Raw genomic sequence first — 23,143 nt, 5'->3', positions numbered from 1 at the left:
CCTTTTTTTCTCTTTTTTTAATTTTAATTTTTTAAACCTATTATATTTTTTCTACATTTATTCCTTTTCTTTTCCTGCTGTTCTTTTCCCCTTACATTTAATCTTTAATGTATATAAATCTTCTTCATCTACCTCTATTTAACTTTGCATATCTAGTCTCTCCTTCTTTTCTTTCTTTCCTTTCCTGTCAACATTTTGTTAGTTTTATGTTCATTGCTTTATTCCCCAATTGGCACCTTACTTTAGTTTTGTTTTCCAGTTGTGCTTTAGTTAGTTTTGTTCTGGTAGATATAATTTTTGGTTTCCTTTGTTTGCTGAGTCAATCTACTATACTTTATTTTCGATTGACTCTTTTGATTTTGCTTATGGGTGTATATATTTGTACACTCAGTCACACTTTTTATGTTGCTATAAACCTCTGCCTCTACGTTGGCTTTTGCAGTTCTGTGGAGTTTTCCTTTTGTTTCCTTGTTTCTTTCTTTTTCCATTTTTTTCTTCTCTCTTTTTTATAATTTTAATTTTTAATTTTTTTAAACTTATCATATTTTTTCTATATTTATTACTCTGTTTGCCTTTCGTACTGTTCTTCTCCCCTTGCAGTTAACCTTAAATGTATATAAATCTTCTTCATGTACCTCTATTTAACTTTGCATATCTATTCTTTCTTTTTTTTCTTTCCTTTCCTCTCAACGTTTTGTTAGTTTTATTTTCACTGCTTTATTCTCCACTTGACACCTTGCTTTAGTTTTGTTTTCCAGTTTGCGCTTTAGTTAGTTTTGTTCTTAGCTAGTAAATATAATTTATTTCCTTTGTTCAACAGGTCAATCTATTGTATTTTATTTTTGTAGGACTGTTTTCACTTTGCTCATGGGTATATATTCATATGTGTATATTCCATTATTTTAATTATCATTTGCCTGATTTTGTACCTGTCATTTGTCTGGGATTCATCTTTGGTTTCTTGTTTTTGGATATTTGTTTTAAGCTCATTTATCTATTTCTGCTTTATTGTCTATGTCAAAGACTTTGACTGTGTGGATGACAATAAACTGTGGAAAATTCTGAAAGAGATGGGAATACCAGACCACCTGACCTGCCTCTTGAGAAACCTGTATGCAGGTCAGGAAGCAACAGTTAGAACTGGACGTGGAACAACAGACTGGTTCCAAATAGGAAAAGGAGTACATTAAGGCTGTATATTGTCACCCTGCTTATTTAACTTATATGCAGAGTACATCTGAGAAACACTGGGCTGGAGGAAGCACAAGCTGGAATCAAGATTGCTGGGACAAATATCAATAGCCTCAGATATGCAGATGACACCACTCTTATGGCAGAAAGTGAAGAACCAAAGAGCCTCTTGATGAAAGTGAAAGAGGAGAGTGAAAAAGTTGGCTTAAAGCTCAACATTCAGAAAACTAACATCATGACATCTGGTCCCACCACTTCATGGCAAATAGATGGCGAAACAATGGCTGACTTTATTTTTCTGGGCTCCAATCACTGCAGATGGTGATTGCAGCCATGAAATTAAAAGACACTTACTCCTTGGAAGGAAAGTTATGACCAATCTAGAGAGCATATTGAAAAGCAGAGACATTACTTTGCCAATAAAGGTCCATTTACTCAAGGCTATGGCTTTTCCATTGGTCATGTATGGATGTGAGAGTTGGACTATAAAGAAAGCTGAGCACTGAAGAATTGATGCTTTTGAACTGTGGTGTTGGAGAAGACTCTTGAGAGTCCCTTGGAGATCCGACCAGTCCATCCTAAAGGAGATCAGTCCTGGGTGTTCATTAGAAGGACTGGTGCTGAAGCTGAAACTCCAATACTTTGGCCACCTGATGTGTAGAGCTGTCTCATTTGAAAAGACCCTGATGCTGGGAAAGATTGAGGGCAGGAGAAGGGGACAACAGAGGATGAGATGGTTAGATGGCATCACTGATTCAATGGACATGGATTTGGGTAGACTCCAGGAGTTGGTGATGGACGGGGGGTGGGGTGGGGGGATGGGGCTGGCATGCTGCAGTTCATGGGGTCACAAAGAGTCGGACATGACTGAGCGACTGAACTGAACTGAACTGAACTAATGCCATAATAAGCCACTTGTGGAATCTTCATTCCTGGCCAGAGATGAAGCCCTGAGCCTTTGGAGTGGGAACACTGACTCCAAGACCCTAGCCTACTAGAGAACTAACACTCAGTCAGTCAGTCAGCTTTAGAAACCACCAAACCAGCTTTACAACAAATGCTTAACAGACTTATATAGGTAAAAAACACAAGAGAAGGAAAAAGATCTGCAAAATCAACACCAAAAAATTAAGAAAATGACAATAGGAAGTGTATATAAACAATTGCTTTAAATGTAAATGGATTAAATGCTTTAACCAAAAGACACAGACTGACTGAATGGATAAAACAACAAGACCCATCTATAGTGTCTACAAGAAACCCATTTCACCTAAAGATACATATAACTGAAAGTTAGAGGATGGAAAAATATATTCCATGCAAATGGAAAGCAAGAGAAAGCTGGAGTAGCAATCCTCATATTGAATAAAATAACCTTAAAACAAAGTAGATTACAAGAGATAAGGAAGGACACTACATAATGATCAAGGGATCAATCCAAGAAGGTATAACAATTGTAAATATCTATGCACCCAGCATAGGAGCACCTCAATACACAAGAGAAACACTAAGACATAAAAGGAGAAATTGACAGTAACACAATAATAGTAGGAGACTTTAACACCCCATTCTCACCAATGGACAAATCATCAAACCAGAAAATTAATAAGGAAACACAAGTCCTAAATGATACAGTACATGACATGGATCTCATTGATATCTTCAGGACATTCCATCCAAATGCAGAAGAGTACACCTTCATCTCAAGTGCACATGGAACATTCTCCAGGATAGACCACATCTTGGGTCACAAATCAAATTTCAGTAAATTTAAGAAAATTGAAACTACATCAAGCATCTTCTCTGCCTACAATGCTGTGAGACTAAATATCGATTACAAGAAAAAAACTGTGAGAAACACAAATACATGGAGATTAAACAGCATGTTTCTAAATAACCAACAAGTTACTGAAGAAATCAAAAGGGAAATCAAAAAATTTCTAGAAACAATTGACAATCAAAACATGACTACTCAAAACCTACGGGATGCAGCAAAAGCAGTTCTAAGAGTGACGTTTATAGCAACATGATCCTACCTCGAGAAACAAGAAAAACATTGAAGAGACAACCTAACTTTACACCTAAAACAACTGGAAAAAGAAGAACAAAAAACTCTCAAAATTAGTAGAAGGAGAGAAATTGTAAAGAACTGAGCAGAAATAAATGAAAATGAAATAAAAGAAACAATACTAAAGATTAATAAAACTAAAAGTTGTTTCTTTAAGAAGATAAACAAAATTGACAAACTTTTAGCCAGATTCATCAAGAAAAAAAGAGAAAAATCAAATCAACAAAATTACATATGAAAAAGGAGAGGTTACAACAGACAATGGAGAAATACAAAGGATTATAAGAGACTACCATGAACAACTATATGGCAATAAAATGGGTAACTTGGAAGAAATGGACAGATTCTTAGAAAAATTCAAGTTTCCAAGACTGAACCAGGAAGAAATAGAAATCATGAACAATTCAATTACAAACACTGAAATTGAAGCTATGATCAAAAATCTCCCAAAAAACAAAAGCCCAGGACCAGATGGCTTCTCGGGAGAATTCTATCAAACATGTAGAGAAGAGCTAATGCCTATCCTTCTAAAACTCTTTCAAAAAATTGCAGAGGAAGGAACACTTCCAAGTTCATTCTACAAGGCCACCATCACCCAGATACCAAAACCAGACAAAGACAACACAAAAAAAGAAAACTACAGGCCAGTATCACTGATGAACATAGATGCAAAAATCCTCAACAAAATTCTGGCAAACAGAATTCAGCAACACATCAAAAAGCTCATACACCATGATCAAGTTGGGTTTATTCCAAGAATGCAAGAATTCTTCAATATATGAAAATCAATATGATACACTACATTAACAAATTGAAAGATAAACCCTTATAACCATCTCAGTAGATGCAGAAAAAGCCTTTGACACAATCCAGCACCCATTTACAATGAAAACTCTTCAAAAAATGGGCATAGAAGGAACCTACCTCAACATAGTAAAGGCCATATATGATAAGCCTACAGCAAACATTATTCTCAATGGTGGAAAACTGAATGCATTTCCACTAAGATCAGGAACAAGACAAGGGTGTCCACTTTCACCACTATTATTCAACATAGTTCTGGAAGTCCTAGCTACAGCAATCAGAGAAGAAAAAGAAATAAAAGGAATCCAAGAAAAGAAGAAGGAAAAGAAGAAGTAAAGCTCTCACTGTTTGTAGATGACATAATATTGTACATAGAAAACCCTAAAGATAGTGTCAGAAAATTACTAGAGCTAATCAGTGAATTTAGCAAAGTTGCAGGATACAAGATCAATACACAGAAATCACTTGTATTTCTATACACTAACAATGAAAAATCAGAAAGAGGAATTGAGGAATCAATACCATTCACCATTGCAAAATAAAGAAGTAAATATGTAAGAATAAACCGACCTAAGGAGACAAAAGAACTTTTACACAGAAAATTATAAGACACTAATGAAAGAAATCAAAGAGGACATAAACAGATAGATAGATATGCCATGTTTCTGGGTAGGAAGAATCAATATTGTAAAAATAACTATACTATCAAATGCAATCTACAGATTCAATGAGATCCCTCTCAAATCACCAATGGCATTTTTCAAAGAACTAGAACAAAAAATTTCACAATTCCTATGGAAACACAAAAGACCCCAAATAGCCAAAGTAGTCTTGAGAAAGAAGAATAGACCTGGAGGAATCAACCGTCCTGCCTTCAGATTATACTACAAAGCTACAGTCATCAAAAACAGTATGGTACTAGCACAAAAACAGAAATATATACCAATGGAACAAGATATAAAGACAATAAATAAACCCATGCACCTATGGGTACCTTATTTTTGACAAAGGAGGCAAGAATACATAATGGGGCAAAGACAGCCTATTCAACAAATGGTGCTGGGGAAACTGGACAGCTACATGTAAAAAAGAATGAAATTAGAACACTTCCTAACACCACACACAATGATAAACCCAAAAATGGATTAAAGACCTTAATGTAAGTCCAGCAACTTTAAAACTCTTAGAGGAAAACACAGTTAGAACATTCAATGACATAAATCAAAGCAAAATCCTCTATGACCCACGTCCTAGAGTAACGGAAATAAAAACAAAAGTAAGCAAGTGCTGCTGCTGCTGCTAAGTTGCTTTAGTCGTGTCCGACTCTGTGTGACCCCATAGACGGCAGCCCACCAGGCTCCCCCCGTCCCTGGGATTCTCCAGGCAAGAACACTGGAGCGGGTTGCCATTTCCTTCTCCAATGCATGAAAGTGAAAAGTGAAAGTGAAGTCACTCAGTCGTGTCCGACTCTAGCGACCCCATGGACTACAGCCTACCAGGCTCCTCCATCCATGGGATTTTCTAGGCAAAAGTACTGGAGTGGGGTGCTATTGCTTAAGCAAGTGGGAACCTGTTAAAAGCTTTTAAAAAACTTAAAAGCCTTGGCACAGCAAAGGAAACTATAAGCAAAATGAAAAGACAACCCTCAGAGTGGGAGAAAATAATAGCAAATGAAACAACTGACAAAGAATTAATTTTCAAAATATACAAGCAGCTCATACAACTCAATGTCAGAAAAACAACCCAATCAAAAAGTGGGGAAAAGACCTAAACAGACATTTCTCCAAAGAGGACATACAAATGGCTAAGAAACACATGAAAAGATGCTAAACATTGCCCATTATTAGAGAAATGCAAATCAAAACTACAATGAGATATCACCTCACACCAGTCAGAATGGCCATCATCAAAAAGTCTACAAAGAATAAATGCTGGAAAGGGTGTGGAGAAAAGGGAATGCTCTTGCACTGTTGGTAGGAATGTAACTCGATACAGCCACTATGGAAGATGGTATGTAGATTCCTTTAAAAACTAGGAATAAAAGCACCATGTGACCCAGCAATCCCACTCCTAGGCATATAACCTGAGGAAACCAAAATTGAAAAAGACATATGTATCCCATTGTTCATTGCAGCACTATTTACAATAGCTAAAACATGGAAGCAACCTCGATGTCCACTGACAGATGAATGGATAAAGAAACTGTGGTACATATACACAATGGAATATTAAGTGAAAGTGAAAGTCTCTCAGTCGTATCCGATTCTTTGCAACCTGTGGACTATACAGTCCATGGAATTATCCAGGCCAGAATACTGGAGTGGGTAGCCTTTCCCTTCTCCAGGGGATCTTCCCTACCCAGGGATCAGACCCAGGTCTCCCACATTGCAGGCAGATTCTTTACCAGCTGAGCCACAAGGAAAGCCTAAGAATACTGGAGTGGGTAGTCTATTCCTTCTCCAGCAGACCTTCCCTACCCAGGAATCGAACAGGGGTCTCCTACATTGCAGATGGATTCTTTACCAACTGAGCTGTATTACTCAGCCATAAAAAGGAATGCATTTGAGTCAGTTCTAATGAGGTAGATGAACCTAGAACCTATTATACAGAATGAAGTAAGTCAGAAAGAGAAAGGTAAATATTGTATTCTAATGCATATATACAGAATCTAGAAAAATGGTTCTGAAGAATTTATTTACAGGGGAACAGTAGAGAAACAGACATAGAGGACAGACTTATGGACATGGGGAGAGGGGAGGTGAGGGTGAGATGTATGGAAAGAGTAACATGGAAACTTATATTACCATATGTAAAATAGCCAACGGGAATTTGTTGTATAGCTCAGGAATTTGAAACAGGGGCTCGGAATCTACCTACAGGGGTGGGATGGGGAGGGAGATGGGAGGGAGGTTCAAAAGGGAGGGGACATATGTATACCTATGGCTGATTCATGTTGAGGTTTAACAGAAAACAACAAAATTCTGTAAAGTAATTATCCTTCAACAAAAAAAATAAATTAAAAAAATAGAAAATAAAAACATAAGGTTCTGGTGTACAATACAGGGAGATCAAAACAACAGCAACAAAAAACAAACAAACAAGTCTAAATAAAGGACGGACCTCAGTATTAAATGTATATACATATACATATAAAATCTGCCTGCAAAATTCAGGAGACCCAGGTTCAATTCCTGGGTTGGGAAGATCCCCTGGGAAGGGAATATCCACTCCAAATTGCCTGGAGAATTCCATGGACAGAGCAGACCAGAGGGCAGCAGTCCATGAGGTCGCAAAGAGTCAGATGTTAACTGAGAATGCATATGTTTTCATACATGTATATAACTGGAATTTTAATTTAAATGTCAGCTATGAGTAAAATTGATCATTTCATATATTTAACTCTTTTTAATAAGGACAGGTTTTATTTGAAAATTGGTTCCTTGTGAAAGGAAAGGAGGGACGGGAAAGGGAGTAAGGGAGGGAAGGATGGAGGAAACAAAGAAAGGATTTTCTCATTTTAAAATTTTTTAATTCTTTTTCTTTATATTACTGTTAATTTTTATTTTAAATTTTATACTTTAGCTTTTAAAATTATTCTTTTCTCTTACTTTTATTCTGAATCTTTATAGTTTTGATTTATATTAATATTTTCATTGTTAATTTCAACCACTTCACTTTTTAAATCACCATTTTAACCTTTTATCCTCTTTGGAGAACTCCATTTCAATTTCCTCCTTTTTTATACAATCTTCATGAATTGACTTTGTTTGTGAACAAGCGTGTTCTGACTACAGTGGGAAAGCCAGCAAGCAGGAGAGGTGGGAAAATTACCTCGAGATCTGCTGCTGCATAATAATCACTCCAGAGTGGACTGGATGAAAACCACTAGAGTCCTTTATTATTGGCCATGATTCCTGTGGGTCAAAATTCACACAGGGCACCCCGGGGGAACTGGTATCTTCTCCATTAGGCCTGGGGCCGCAGCTAGAAGTTTGAAGTCTGGCACCTGGAATCATCCAAAGGCTTGTTTACTCACCAATCTGGCATTTGATTCCAGCTGTCGGCTGAGACTTGAGCTTAGGCTGCTGGATGGAAACCCACAGGCACAGCCTCACCATGGGGCCAGAACTTCCACACAACATGGGGGCTGTGTTTGAAAAGTGAACAAGCTGAGAGAGAGGGAGACAAAATAGACAGCAAGTGGAATCATACTGCCTAATTATAATGTAGACTTGAAAGCCACACAGCATCACTTCTGCCACATTCTGTTGGTCAAGGCAGTTGCAAACACACATCTAGTTTTAATGGGCAAAACTACTGTCAGTATCATACTCTCTGAAGAGCGTATGTGATGGGACACATGTTAGTGCAGTCATACTTAGAAAATGCAATTTGCTGGAGTGCCAGATACATCCGAAACAGTCCTTCAAGTTTTCTGCCTAAATGAACTTCATGGCTGCCAAGTTTAGCTGCAAAAATAAATAAATAAGTGCATTAATGAATGACTTCACCTGGTTTGTGCTGTGCTTAGTCACTCAGTCATTTCCAGCTCTTTGTGACCACATGGACTGTGACCCGCCAGGCTCCTCTGTCCAGGGAGATTCTCTAGGCAAAAATACTGGAGTGCGTAGATGTTCCCTTCTCCAGGGGATCTTCCCAGCCCAGCAATCGAACCCATGTCTCCTACATTGCAGGCGGATTCTTTACCATCGGAACCACCAGGGCTCACGTGGTTTAAATCATCTTAAATACTTGACTCTTAAAACACTTTTCTCTCCCCTCCACTGGGTTCATTGAAGATCTTAGCTGATAGATAAAATGTCCAACTCTTGTGACCCCATGGACTATAGCCCACCAGGCTCCCCTGTCCATGGAATTCTCTAGGCAAGAATACTGGAGTGGGTTGCCATTTCCTTCTCCAGGGGATCTTCTTGACCCAGGTCTCCTGCACTGCAGGCAGTCTCCTGCACTGTAGGTGGATTCTCTACTGAGTGAGCCAGTAGGTTATTGTTGAAAATAATCTATAAGATACCCCAAACACTACTACCTAGCTCTGTTCCTATTTCATTCCTGGAATTACAGCATTCCAAAATAGCAGGGAATCTGAAACTTTATAGAGTTTTCTTGAGCAGTTTAAGCAAGTGGTTCAGTGAAACTGTAGAAGCAAAAATCTCCAACATATTGCCTGGTTAGGTTTTGATAACTTGATTTTTAGTCGCTAGAACTAGCAAAGGAGAAAAACCTTGAGAATATATTTATGTTTGGAATACAGTCAATCACATTGTGTAAGTTAAGATCCTAATTTTTACCTGTGTGGTTCCTTTCTGGCAGCAATGTAAAATAAAACAATACCACCTTCTCCAAAATGTGTTGAGTCTTTGCCTCCAGCACACATATTCATCATGTGACTCATCTGCCATTAATTCTGAGACACTTTTGTGTCTGCAGCAGCACTTATTTCTGCAGATTGGGAGAAGCAAGGTTGTTAACTTCATTCACAGACATCCCTGAAATTGCCAGTCAGCTTCACCCTTGGCCTTCAGAAAGCTGAATAGCCAAATGCATATTTCAGCATCACATACAGCATCAATAAACTTTCAGCTAATTAATTTCCATGAGAATGTGTACTTATCTTCATAACTACTCAGCCTAACAATGCCTAATAATTGCTTGTTCACATTCTTTAGAGCCTTCATGATGTCTGCATCAGAGAGGAGTTTCATGGATGTTGTATGTAATTTTTAAGATTTTCCTGCTTTGAAAATCTTCAGGTGGCACAGTTTGTCTTCTGCTTTTAATTTTCCTCACAAATGTGAAGAAAGACATTTTGTTGTGAAAGACTTAAGCCTTAAATGGAAATAAATAATAATTAAATGCAATTTTTATGTCATTGTATTTATTTATGAATGCTAATACCCAAATGATTCTACAATGCTTAAAATTGTATTATCTACTCCCTTTTATTTTGTCTTGCATTATTTAAATTTCTGAAACTATATATATATATATATATATAAAAGTTTTCAAGAATATATATTATTCTTCCAAAAGTTTACCAAGTTAAGTCACTTGTAATATTTTAGTAACTGCCAATCTGTTTCCTTACTCACTTATTTAAAAGTTTTTGTCACTGTTTTTATATAAAACTGACAACTTTGCTAATCAATTTTTATTACTGTACATTTGACTCCAGACATCTGATAGAATTTCAACATGTAAAGCACATAAGGATATTATTTGTCTCTATTGATGTATAGCTCATGCACATCTCTATTAGAAAATGAAATCAAATATTAACAATGACTCCAAAACATGCCTTGCTCATACCATTGATTTGTTATGGTTGATAAGATATGACAGAAATCTAGTTTGTTCAAAGTGTAAATGCTAGGATGCTAGAAATGAAGCAAACTTTTATCTATTTGGCTTTCCAAGGACTAAGAGCACAGTTGAGTCAAGCATGGTGGCCCAAGGTGCCCTTTGGTACACAAGGAGTTCTGATGGAAATCCTAGAATTTCCTAAGACCCAGTCAGCAGTGTCACAAGACATATGCATTGAAAACTGCAACTTTGGGGTTGGTTAGCTACTTCTTCCCAAAGGTTTCTCCTCGTATTCCAGTTCTCATTCACCCCTGGATTTAGGTTTTGACAAATATACAAAATATTATTCATATGAAAGGTAATTCCTCATAGTAGCTACTTTCTGTATTTTCCACACTTGTACACATGCTGCCTCTCCCCTCATTTTTTCTTTAAATATAAAACATGTGTGCCAAAACTATAGACAAAGGAAAACCCTTCTTTTATAGTCTCAGGTTTCCAACTGTCAATGTTTTATAAAGTTATTGTCATGAAAACTTGTCTCCACTTCTAGGGATGGTCTCAGAAAAACAATCCGGTCAGCAAAGTTTATCCCTATATCTGCTCACACCCACCACACACTACCTGCCTCCTCCAGAGGAGTGCCCTTCCAGGCATCTGGAGCTCAACCTTTCCACCAAATCTCTCTCTCTGCCTCTTTGCCACAACTTTTTTATCCTGTTCACTTTCCCAAATCCCTGACCTGCCTCCAGGTAACAAGGAAGAGGAAAAAGGGCAAGGGGATATATTCTGAATATGTCACCCCAGTTTTTGGACATACTTGTATTTTATTGATGTACTTTAGAAAAAAGGTTTATCTGAAAGAAGTTATTACAACAGCGGCAATTTTAAGTATTCCAGCAGTGTGATACTGAGAGTAATGATTGATGATAGAGAGAAACATTTTTTGAACAAGAAAACTTTTATGCATCTAACACATTATGCTACAAATTTCAGTGTTAGTCTTTCAATTGCAGAGGATCAGGTATGACCTCTTCAACATCCCCCAGCCTTGCTGGGGCCTCTTTTCCATGCTCTCACAGCATCCTACTCATGTCCCAGCCAGTGCACATCCTATGGAGATTCCATAAAAGCTTACTTGGCCATAAGTAACAACCAGTAGATAATAGAGATAAGATTTGAATCTGGGCCTCTCTGTTATCAGAACCTATGCTCTCATAACCCCATGTCCATCCACTGCAGTACTGTTCACAGTGATCAAGACATGGAAACAAATCAAGTGTCCATCAATGGATGATAAAGAAATATATATATATATATATATATATATATATAGGCTTTCTAGGTGGCTCAGTGGAGTGGTAAAGAATCTGCCTGCCAATGCAGAAGGCACAGATTTGCCCTCTGGGTTAGGAAGATCCCCCGGAGCAGGGCACGGCCACCCACTCCAGTATTCTTGCCTGGGAAATCCCATAGACAGAGGAGCCTGGAGAGTTACAGTCCACGAGGTTGAACACAACTTAGAAACTAAAACAATAACAATTTGTAACAACATGGCTGGACCTTGAGGACATGGTGCTGAGCAAAACAAGTCAGATTAAGACAAATACTGTATGAATGCTGTGTGATTCCATTTATACGTGAAATTTAAAAAAAAGCCAAACTCATAAAAGCAGAGTAAAATGGTGGTTGCCAGAGGCTGGGGGTGGGAAGAATGAGAAGATGTTGGTCAAAGGGTACAAATTTCCAGTTGAAAGATGAATAAGTTCTGGGGATCTACTTGTTAGGGGAAGCACACTGATTGAAACCACCCATCCTGGCCAGGCACCATAGTAACCATTTGCATGAGTTGTTTTATGACAGGAGATGCTGATAAGGAATACGGAACTAATAAGCCACCACCAACAGGAAGATTTCGGGAAAGGTCTAAAGGAGACACCGTGTCCATCCACTTCCCAGAATCCCTCTCACTAGCATCCATCTTGGCTAAGCAATGTGTGTGCCACCAGGAAAGACTGAATTACAATGATTGGCCAAAGACCACCTGGAAACTAATCCCATCACCATAAAACCCGAGACTGCGAGCCACGCGGCAGAGCAGTTCTCCTGGGTTCCCTTATCCTACTGCTCTCCACCCAGGTGCCTTTCCCAATAAAATCTCTTGCTTTGTCAGCACATGTGTCTCCTTGGACAATTCATTTCTGAGTGTTAGACAAGAGCCCAGTTTCAAGCCCTGGAAGGGGTCCGCCTTCCTGCAACATACTCTTTACCATGCTGACTATAGTTAACAACACTGTTATTACAAACATGAAAGTTGCAAAGAGAGTGGATTTGAAATGTTCTTGCCATACACCAAAAAATATTATAATATATGAGGTGATAGACATGTTAACTAACATTCAGTTTAACAAAATGTCCCCTATATAGTCTTGGCATGCAGTAGGAGTTCAATGAATGTGGAAAGCTTTCTGGATGAGAGGCAACAGGTTATGCTGGAAAGAGCACAGAACTTTGCCAGTAACTTAGAGGAGTCACTTTTCTTTGACGAGTCTCAGCTCGTCTTCCCTAACATGAGGAGATTGGTCCTATTATTAGGGAAACTTAGTATTGAATAATTTGCTACTGGCCCTGCAACTCCAAATCAAGCACATTTAACAATGTTTCTCCTTAGAAAGAAGCGTATTTCTTTAAAATGGTCCAATTGCAGAACTATAAGAAGAAATATTCTACTTACTCCACATATCTGTTTATATAAAAATAGAAGTGCCTCAGATAACACTAAAACCTAATAAAGTGTTTTAAATGCCTAAGTGAAAATAATATATATATGTAAAAACCCTGAAAGCAAAGAATAAACTTTCTTTTGATATTTGGCAGCCCCAGAAAGGGATGATAGATTATGCATTTGCTTGTTTGGAATTCCATTTATATTCAATTCAGTGCTGTAGGATTTAGAACATCATGAAAATGTTTCAGCTCTTAGGGAAGAAAAAACAGAGAAGAGATAATAAAGTTAATCCTTGGATTAAATGGAGTAAAATTAAAGGAAGTTTAAACATACCTCAGAATATAACATTTTCTGTTGCTGTATGGAAAAAAAACATATCTTCCAAGGAAAAAATGGAGTGCATCATGCAGGTAAATGCAAGCTCAATAAAAAGAAAGATATATTTATAGATTTGCCACATTGCTGAAGCATACACCAGAGCTTCACTCTTAGATTTAAATACATAATTGCTTCAGAGTCCTACGAACTGAGTTTAAACCTATAATTGTTTAAGCCCCTATTGTAAGCAAAGCTTTGCAAACTCTCAAATATGCCCAGGGGGAAAAAATGCTACCCTCAGCTGTGGCTAGAAAAACAATCAGAAACCATTCAATAGCATTTGTTAAGTTATAAGAAAATATTCAACTATCATTTCTTCTAATTTAGACCAGCATCCAATTAAACCCAAATCTTGCACAGATCTTCATTTAAGTTTTAAAACCTATTTTTATTAAAAACTTTAAAAAGGATTTGAGTTTTCTTAAGTATTCCCAGCTGGATGCATTATCTGTACTGAATTTATCATTCAAAGTAGCAGTGCCAGGTGGTCCCATAGGCTTAATGAGGATTTGATTATAAGTGCAGAGTAAAAAAATTGAAATAGAAATATGTTTAGGACACCTATATTTCTAACTTGTCTAGATGCTACCTTTCAGCTAAAGCTTCATCTTTGTCCCTAACAGAGACATGGCAGAAATAGTAGGGATGGTCAACAGCCACTAGACAGATCTGTGCTGGAATTTTATTTTGGCCTTTTCCCAGACTATATCTGTGTAACTGGAAACTCTGGAATAAACCAAAGCAGGCTACCTCTAAATGATTCCAGATGGGTTGCTATCCATGGAGCGATGTTTTAAAGATAATTTTAAAGGAAGAGAGGTTGTAAAAGGAAAGAGGAAGAAATTCTTTTGCAGCTGATATTCGAGGAAGAAGAGTTGTTGTAATAAAATATAACATATGTGTAATAAACTGCTGTCTTGCCAAAGTGATCAGTTACCCTAAGAGATAATTCTCTTTGAGTTTAGGTATGCAGGTTTGATGGCAGAAAGGCAAAAATGACTTTGAAAAAGGCAGGAAAGTAATTTTGAACTCTGCAATTGACATGGGATAAAGGAGAGGCAGAAATATAGAGGTTTTTCACTATATGAGTGAAAATTCTTTAAATTTACAGAAATCATGAGGCAAGCTCTAGACTCTCAAAACCTTGACTTTAGGAGGGGTCTTAGAAAATAATATTTGGTTATTAGGAGCTTGAGAGGCTTTATTTCCTATCTGGGTTACATATGAAAATAAACAATGGGGCAGACTTCCCCAGTGGCCCAGTGGTGAAGAATCCACCTGCCAAAGCAGGGGACATAGGTTCCATCCCTGGTCCAAGAAGATCCTACATGCTGCGGGGCAACTAAACCCAAGTCCTGCAACTACTGACGCTGGCAATCCTTCGAGCCCATGCACTGAAACGAGAGAAGCCACTGCAATACAAAGCCTGCACACCGCAACTAGAGGGTAGCCTCCGCTCGCTGCAACTAGAGAAAGTCCAGGTGTAGCAACAAAGTCCCAGCACAGCCAAATTAAATCGTAATTTAAAAAAAAAAAAATTTTAATGAAAATAAACAATGGGACATATGGGGTCTAAATATAGAGATCGAAATTTCTGAACAGCAAGTACAGTTAATTATGGGAAACGCTCCTTGGTCTAGAAGAAAGCTCTAAAGTCATTTAGTCCTAGCCCATTCTTCTGATTGCAGCCTGAAAGAAAGTGAGAGTGAAGTCGGTCAGTCGTGTCCGACACTTTGCAACCCCATGGACCGTAGCCTATCAGGCTCCTCCGTCCTGGACTGTAGCCTATCAGCCTCCTCCGTCCATGGGATTTTCCAGATAAGAGTGCTGGAGTGGATTGTCATTTCCTTCTCCAGGGGATCTTCCCGACCCAGGAATCAAACCCAGGTCTCCCGCATGGCAGGCAGACGCTTTACCATCTGAGCCACCAGGGACTACCTGGACACATTCAAACCATCACAAACAGCATTGTCACATCCTTCCTCCTGTAAGAGCCCACCCTTCTTTCTGCCTACCCTGGGAACATTTCCCAGTTTTCACAGTTCAGGGCAGTATATACAGAATATACAGGGCAGTTATATACAGTATTTACAGAATATACAGGGCAGTTATATACAGAATATAACCCCCTAGTCCTTACAGATCTATCTACCATATAAAGCCAAGAGATCTTGTCAGATTTCATGAATTAATCCATTTCCTGAGAAATACTTTAAAAATCCAGCAATAAGATTAATAATAGAGAATGTTGTTGAAACTACAGCTAATATGTTTCCCAAAAGGAATCAGCAATTGTATCAAGACTTTCAAATACCTTTTCTCTTTACCTTAAATATTATTTCAAATTTAGGCAGGCTTCCCAGGTGGTTCAGTGGTAAAGAATCCAAAGAATCCGCCTGCCAATGCAGGAGACTCTGGAGACACAGGTTTAATTTCTGGGTTGAGAAGATCCCCTAGAGTAGGAAACGGCAATCCACTCCAGTATTCCTGCCTGGAAATCCCATGGATAGAGGGGCCTGGTGGACTATAGTCCATGGGGTCACAAAGAGTCAGACATGACTGAGCGACAGCACAGCACAGAGGGAAGAAATATTTTTTGAAAACATTCTGGCTGCAAAATAACTTGTCAGAGTTGTTTACACTTAATTGGGATAGAACCACTGTCAATTAAAATGGATTTGCCACACCTTACTCGCCCAAAACAGCTGAGAGGCTAAAGGAGAAATTCAGCATGTCATTAAAATTTAGTGACAACAAATGAGGAGACAAGGGCAGAATGGGTGACTAAAATGTATTTCAAGCAATATAATTTCATTTAGCCATCACTGTTAGTTCACTCTTTGTTCATCTTTAATTTATATTTTCCCTGGCGGGGTGACTAAAATGAAGGCAGGTTTAAATAAAGAGAGGAAATAAAGGGACTAGATAATCCATGAATTTGATAACCATCTGTTGAATAATGTAACATTTACTACAATAGAAATAGTAAATGTTTACATAAAATAGTAAATGTTTACAATAGAAATAGTAAAACCCACTTTGGGTTTTACCTCTAGGCCAAAAACCAAAACATATAACAGAAACAATGTTGTAACAAATTCACAAAAGACTTCAAAAATGGTCCATATCCAAAAAAAAAAGAAGTCTTTTTAAAAAAATGATTTTTTTTTCATTCAGAAGCAGAGGCACCAGTGCAACAGCCAAAACGGTCCCCTTTTATTAGCCCTTAAACTTCTCTCTTTCATTCACCAAAAGATACTATAAACTTTGCTTGGATGTACAAATAGCATTCATAAAAGAATGCGTTATAATACAAATTATGGTCTATTTTCAATGAGTTGAAAAGAAACTTTTTTATTCTTACATTTTCATTACACATTACTTCTAAGTGTCATATTCTGATTAAATGCCAATGTATTTTTTATGTCAGTATTTTTCTTCCTGTGAATGCAGGCCACGCACTTTGGAATAAAGCTTTATTACCTATAAAAACTTTTGCAGCAACTGTCCATGTAGATGACCTTGTTGACTTTGGTTATAATTCAGTGCATTGATAAAATCAAAACAATTTGGGAATGAGTTCAAGATGAAAATAGAAAAAAAAAAAAACAACAAATAGCATATTTTTCAAATGACTCTAGACAGGTAAATGTTGATCCAATGCCACTTCTTTACCCATCTGGGTTTAGGCTGCAGTCTTTGGGCCTTGGGCCTTTTGTGGATGAATACAGTACAATATAATTCATTTAGAAAATTATCCTTAGATTAAAATAACATAATTTAATGAAAGTAAATTTACTTATGATCAGAAGTGTTTGGTTTCAGATGTCTTAAACTACTCAATTAGATTTAGTTGCTGCTATTGCTATTATCTTATTCTGAACTATATAGATTAGGTAATTAATCTATTTCCAATTGATTGTTCTCATCTCTCCTGGAAAAGCCAGGCTTGGAAGCTGGTAATTAATTCCATTTGCTTCTGCTGAACTGGTTTGTTTTTCTTTTTAGCTTCTTTTGGCCAGATTGGATTTTGGCTTTGTTTACTTCTATACTTAACTTACTTTATGATCTTTAGGTTTTCAGATATGTTAATGACTTCATGTTTTTAAAATACAGTCTAATTTGTGAGACATACTATGGAGGATCACAAAAAAAGTCAAGAAGAGGAAGTTAAGTATCAAACTGCCTTTTCCACTTTATAGGAGAATGGGTTTACTTGGATGTAAATAAATGCCCCTGAAGACTGACCCACACAAAGATTAATTGCTTTGTCCAGAGGTATATCGCTGTCAAGGAAAGACTCAAACTCAAGATTTTTAATCTTTCTGTGTTTCAGCAGAATATTTACAATCAATGAACATTTTCTGAACCCTAAAATACTAGACATTAGAATACATAGAAGATACATCTGTCTACAAAAAATTAATACTCAAAGAAAGATATAGAGAATTTCATTTGAGCTAACCTGAGGCTTATAATCTGGAAGTTAGTCTCTCAGAAAGCTCTGAGGACTGTTGCAAAGAGGTAAGAGGGGAGTCCAGCGTTTTTGTGGTTCTGGCAAAGCAGGTATATGCAGTCAAGTACACAGCCTGGCAGAAGTCTACTGCCAGTCACAAGTAGCAGATATCTTAGATTATGATTTTAGTGCTTTCCTAAGTACGGGAAGATGTCAGAATCCAGGTTCATAAAAATTTTTCTCCTGAAAATTTCTAACTCTCTAAGGGCCAGTTCTGCCAGTTTTCTCAGAGCACAAAGTGCATCATCCTGATCCTTGCCCTGAATTCCTTTCAGGGTGTATTGGAGGTCAGGGACAGCAGTGGCTGAAGACTTGATTCTTAGAGAACTGAATGATGGGCGGCATTCTTTATTTTACAATCCCTGCCCTTTCATTATTAATTTCAATGAAGGTTTGAGGGGGTATCTCATGATCAATTTGTCCCAAGGTGCTAGGAATGCACATCCCCAGATCAGGCAAGGATTTTGCTGTGGGCCACTCAATGTGCTCTTCCTGTTAACAGTAACCAAAACTCTCTGGACCGCTCGTCTTACTTGCCTGCCATGGTCCAAGAAATGGTTCCCTCTCCCTGCTTTTCCTCATAGTTACAATTATTGATCTATCACACACTATCACAATCATTGATCTTACAGAATTGAATATTTGGTCAATATTTCAAATCACCTAATTATCATTCATTTTATCAGAGGTTCAGTCCCAAATCTGGTAATGCAAGAAACAATAGTCTTGTAAAATAGGTGGAATACAAGTAATCAAGCTGGTAACATTAATGGGGTCAGAAGAGGAGACACAGATGTGGAGGACAGACTTGTAGACACAGCAGGGAAAGGAGAGCATGAGGGTAATCTGAGAAAGTAGCCTTGACATATATACACTACCAGGTGTAAAATAAATAGCTAGAGGGAAGCTGCTGAATAACAGGGAGCCCAGCCTGGCACTCTGTGATGTCTCTGAAGGACAGGATGGGGTGGGGGCGGGGTGGGGGGATGGTGAGAAGGAGGCTCATATATACATATATATATATATAAAACTGACACATATATATGACTGGTTCATAATGTTGTATGGCAGAAATTGACACAATATTGTAAAGCAATTATCCTCCAAAAAAAAAAAAATTAAATGTGAAAACTGAGAAAAGAACAGGGTCAAAAGTAAATATCTAAGCTAAGGCAATTACTTAGGTAAATTACTTAAGGGAAATTATTGGCTTTGTATATAAAACTCACCAAAGATACGTGCATGTACTTGTGTGATGGGTCATCGTAACCCCTTGGAGGACTGAGAAAGGAATGCTATCTTCTAAAATCTAGCATCTTCTGGTGCCAGGAGAAGAAAGATGACCTTTACAGCTAAGCAGGTGTTTCTGCCACAGGGCGGTCTGGCTAACACACCAGGCAGCTGCACAGTGCACAGTAGCGGGGAGGGAGGGGGCCCAAATGGGCAGAAAAAATGTCTGTGTTTAAATTTTTTCTTGTCTTGCCTTAAAATATGAATTTTATTTCACTACGTCTCTTACCTTAAAAAGTATATCCTCAAGTTAAAGAGATAGGACATCAAGGAAAATAGGAGACGCACAGCACACGATATAATGAAAAGGCCTAGGGTCTGTGTCAGAGGATGTCAGCACTGTCACTTCACCTCTCTACCTCTGGTTACATCTGTGAAATAAAGACATTTATATCAGCTCTGCCTTATTACATGGGTACAGTAAGAATCTTGGAAGAAAAGTTATGACCAACCTAGATAGCATATTCAAAAGCAGAGACATTACTTTGCCAACAAAGGTCCGTCTAGTCAAGGCTATGGTTTTTCCTGTGGTCATGTATGGATGTGAGAGTTGGACTGTGAAGAAGGCTGAGCACCGAAGAACTGATGCTTTTGAACTGTGGTGTTGGAGAAGACTCCTGAGGGTCCCTTGGACTGCAAGGAGATCCAACCAGTCCATTCTGAAGGAGATCAGCCCTGGGATTTCTTTGGAAGGAATGATGCTAAAGCTGAAACTCCAGTACTTTGGCCACCTCATGCAAAGAGTTGACTCATTGGAAAAGACTCTGATGCTGGGAGGGCTTGGGGGCAGGAGGAGAAGGGGACGACAGAGGATTAGATGGCTGGATGGCATCACTGACTGGATGGACGTGAGTCTGAGTGAACTCTGGGAATTGGTGATGGACAGGGAGGCCTGGCGTGCTGCAATTCATGGGGTCGCAAAGAGTTGGACATGACTGAGCAACTGAACTGAACTGAGTAAGGATCAGGTCAAAAGAATGTAGAATGTTCAGGCAAATCATATTGGAATTATGTAATTGAAAAACTGATAATGAAGAAACAACATTTTAATAATTATCCTATTTTAAATATGACAAATGTCAAAATCCCATATTAAACTTCTTGAGTCTACAAAAATGGGGATTTTGGAAATCATCCTAAGGATTAGACAAGAAGACCTAATTCTTGCTGCTTTTCTCTTTGTGATGTCAATGTGTCACATTTCCCAAGAAGACAGAATACTCCTTAATAGTTTTAACACCAATCTCTGAGGAAGTTCTTATGTTACTGAGGTTGTTCACACAATCTTGAAAAAGGCACCTCTTCCCCAAAATAAAACTGACCCCATCTTTAGATCCAGAAGTTGTACTTAATTAGTCTAAGGGAACTGTCATTTCATTTGTTAGTGACTGGCTCTGTAAGAGGCTTATGACTCAACTGAGAACAAGAAAAGTCCCTTTGCTTAAAGAGAGCTGCTAGATGGAATAGCTTCCCTTGTTCTACTAGATTTTTTTTAAGGAAACTACTAAGACCATGCTACTGTCTGTGCCTGAAGCTGACTCTCAGGAATTGCAGATCACAGGTGGAAAGAATATGAATCACTATAGCATCACAGAGTTATGGACTCAGCACCCCTTAAGTCCTACGAGTGATCTTCCTGTTACATAAGAAAGTAAATTTCCTTAATAGTTAAGCTAATTTGAGTTAAATCTCTGTTACTTTTAGATGAAAGGAGTCTGGTCTAGCATATATATCACAATAACATTTATGTAGTTCTTATAACGGAGAAGACGATGGCACCCCACTCCAGTACTCTTGCCTGGAAAATCCCATGGACAGAGGAGTTTGGTGGGCTGCAGTCCATGGGGTCTCGAAGAGGCAGACACGACTGAGTGACTCCCCTTTCACTTTTCACTTTCATGCATTGGAGAAGGGAATGGCAACCCACTCCAGTGTTCTTGCCTGGAGAATCCCAGGGACAGGGGAGCTTGGTGGGCTGCTGTCTCTGGGGTCCCACAGAGTCAGACACGACTGAAGCGACTTAGCAGCAGCAGTTCTTATAATGAACAAGACCCATGATAAATATTCCAAACATTATCTAACTTTATGGAATCATCCCCCAGACCTTCTAAATGTTGTCATTTACAGATGAGGAAACCAAGGACAAATTAAGTGACTTGTCCAAGATCCCATAGGCCAGGTTTAAACCTCAGGCAGTCTGCTTCTAGGCCCTTCCTTTTTTCACAAAGCATTCTTCTAGAGTACTTAATAATACCTGATTAAAACTATGGAAAAAGCCATTTTTCTTTTTTAAAATGCACTTGATAAACTAAACACACAATAGGTAGAATTATTACACTGTTTCCAATTTTCTATCCATTTCACAAGTATAACGAGCCAAAAGTTTGTTTAGTGACCCTATTTCTCTTAGACTGTCATGGATTTCCCCCAGAGATGAAAGAAATAATAGAATTAATTTTGTAGAGAAGCCAGTGGAATGTGTAATTTTTAATGAATATGCTGTGCATGCATGTGTTTAAGTCTCTTCAGTTGTGTCTGACTCTTTGTGACCCTGTGAACCACAGCCTACCAGGCTCCTCTGTCTGTGGGATTTCTCAGACAAGAATACTGGAGTGGGTTGCCATGCCCTCCTCCAGGGGATCTTCCTGACCCAGGGATTGAACCCATGTCTCTTATGTTTCCTGCAATGGCAGGTGGGTTATTTACAACTAGCACCACCTGGGAAGCCTGATAAGCTGTAGTTAAATATTAATTCACAGTTTTCAAATGGAAGTCTAAATACTGCTATAATAGCACAGAACATCTGGACCCCCTAACCAGAAAGCAGGGGTCTTATACCTATTTTGTTGTAAAGAACATAGAAACAGTCAAACAGTGTATGATTGTTTTCCTCTTAAACAGACTGCTGATCCAGCTCAACCAGGTTTATTATTAAACCTGGTTTGATGATTTGGTTTTGCTCAGAATCAGATTCCCTAGGTTGGAATGGGAACTGTAGAGTTGTGAATACTCAGAGTCAAGTATATACCTGATGATGAACCACGGGGGAAAATGAGGCTCAAAAGTCCAAGAGACAGAAGGCTAGCGCCAAAGCCAAGAGGAAAAGAGCAATCAGCACAAGGGACAAAAAGCCCATGATCTTGAAGTCAGAATTCTAGCAGACCAGAGCCAGTCCAACAGGACATGAGTTTTCAGAAGAACCGTCTCCACTACTTCTAGGTATTCATGCTCCCTTGAAGAACTAAAGAACCTCTTGATGAAAGTGAAAGAGGAGAGTGGAAAAGTTGGCTTAAAACTCAACATTCAGAAAACTAAGATCATGGCATCCAGTCCCATCACTTCATGATAAATAGATAGGGAAACAGTGGAAAAAGTGACAGACTTTATTTTTAGGGGCTCCAAAATCACTGCAGATGGTGACTGCAGCCATGAAATTAAAAGATGCTTGCTCCTTGGAAGAAAAGTTATGACCAACCTAGACAGCATATGAAAAAGCAGGGTCATTACTTTGCCGACAAAGGTCCGTCTAGCCAAAGCTATGGTTTTTCCAGTAGTCATGTATGGATGTGAGAGATGGACTGTAAGGAAAGCTGAAGAATTGATGCTTTTGAACTGTGGTGTTGGAGAAGACTCTTGAGAGTACTTGGACTGCAAGGAGATCCAACAAATCAGTCCTGAATGACCATTAGAAGGACAGATGCTGAAGCTGAAACTTCAATACTTGGGCACCTGATGTGAAGAAACTGACTCATTGGAAAAGACCCTGATGCTGAGAAAGATTGAAGGCAGGAGGAGAAGGGGATGACAGAGGATGAGATGGTTGGATGGCATCACCAACTCAATGAAC

Source organism: Bison bison, unplaced genomic scaffold (genome assembly GCF_000754665.1).
Source record: "Bison bison bison isolate TAMUID 2011002044 unplaced genomic scaffold, Bison_UMD1.0 scf7180017864354, whole genome shotgun sequence".
Lineage (NCBI taxonomy): Eukaryota > Metazoa > Chordata > Mammalia > Artiodactyla > Bovidae > Bison > Bison bison.
This window is presented reverse-complemented; position numbering follows the sequence as displayed.